Source organism: Camelina sativa, unplaced genomic scaffold (assembly GCF_000633955.1).
Source record: "Camelina sativa cultivar DH55 unplaced genomic scaffold, Cs unpScaffold04539, whole genome shotgun sequence".
NCBI lineage: Eukaryota > Viridiplantae > Streptophyta > Magnoliopsida > Brassicales > Brassicaceae > Camelina > Camelina sativa.
The window spans coordinates 1-637 of record NW_010925633.1 but is presented as its reverse complement, the minus strand read 5'-3'; the positions used below and the strand labels follow the sequence as shown (position 1 = coordinate 637).

Genomic DNA, 637 nt, shown 5'->3' with positions numbered 1-637 from the left:
ATTCAGCAGCATGTTACCGTTACGTCGTCTATACGCAAATAGAAACACACCAAAATAAAAAAAAAAGGGATGAATTTAAAATATTTGTTAATTGAAGGGACCAAGTTGTAATCATGAAAACAAACAAGGGTTTAATCGTTTATACACTAATCATTAGTGATTGCAATTATAAACATACCAATATCAGTTTGGTCATTACAGCCATGGAAGACCTGCAAATAAGCAATAGTATCGTGCTTTAGGACAAAGAAAGATGACAACAAATTCAAAAATAAAGTAAGTGGTAGAGCAAAAAAGAAAAGAAAACAAAAGTCACTTACATTATTATAGTAGCGCGCATGTGGAGACCGGAAAGCTCAAACAGGAATTTACAATCCAGTAGGATGAATATTAAGAATAACCTGCAACGAGAATTTGAAAGACCAAACCAAAGAGTGAGTGATACAAGTTGAAGAAACAGTAGTGAAAAACAGGTCAGTATGTGATCAATAAGCTTCACGACAGAGAGTAAGATATCAAACACAGTCTTTAACACACAATAACCGGAGTTACCTTTGTAATGGGAGAACCTAGCTGGCAATGAGCTCTACGGGATGTGCCTTCACCTAATCCAGAAACCATTGAAACTTCTTGTCCC

General features: G+C 35.6%; 1 long non-coding RNA gene across 1 annotated transcript; it reads right to left on the bottom strand.

The window, feature by feature from the left end:
• On the bottom strand, nucleotides 1–637 carry LOC104774677. Its single transcript, XR_765444.1, has 4 exons — nucleotides 553–637; nucleotides 321–401; nucleotides 179–212; nucleotides 1–28 (listed from the first exon to the last, which is right to left on the bottom strand). It is a non-coding gene; the product is annotated as an uncharacterized LOC104774677 (long non-coding RNA).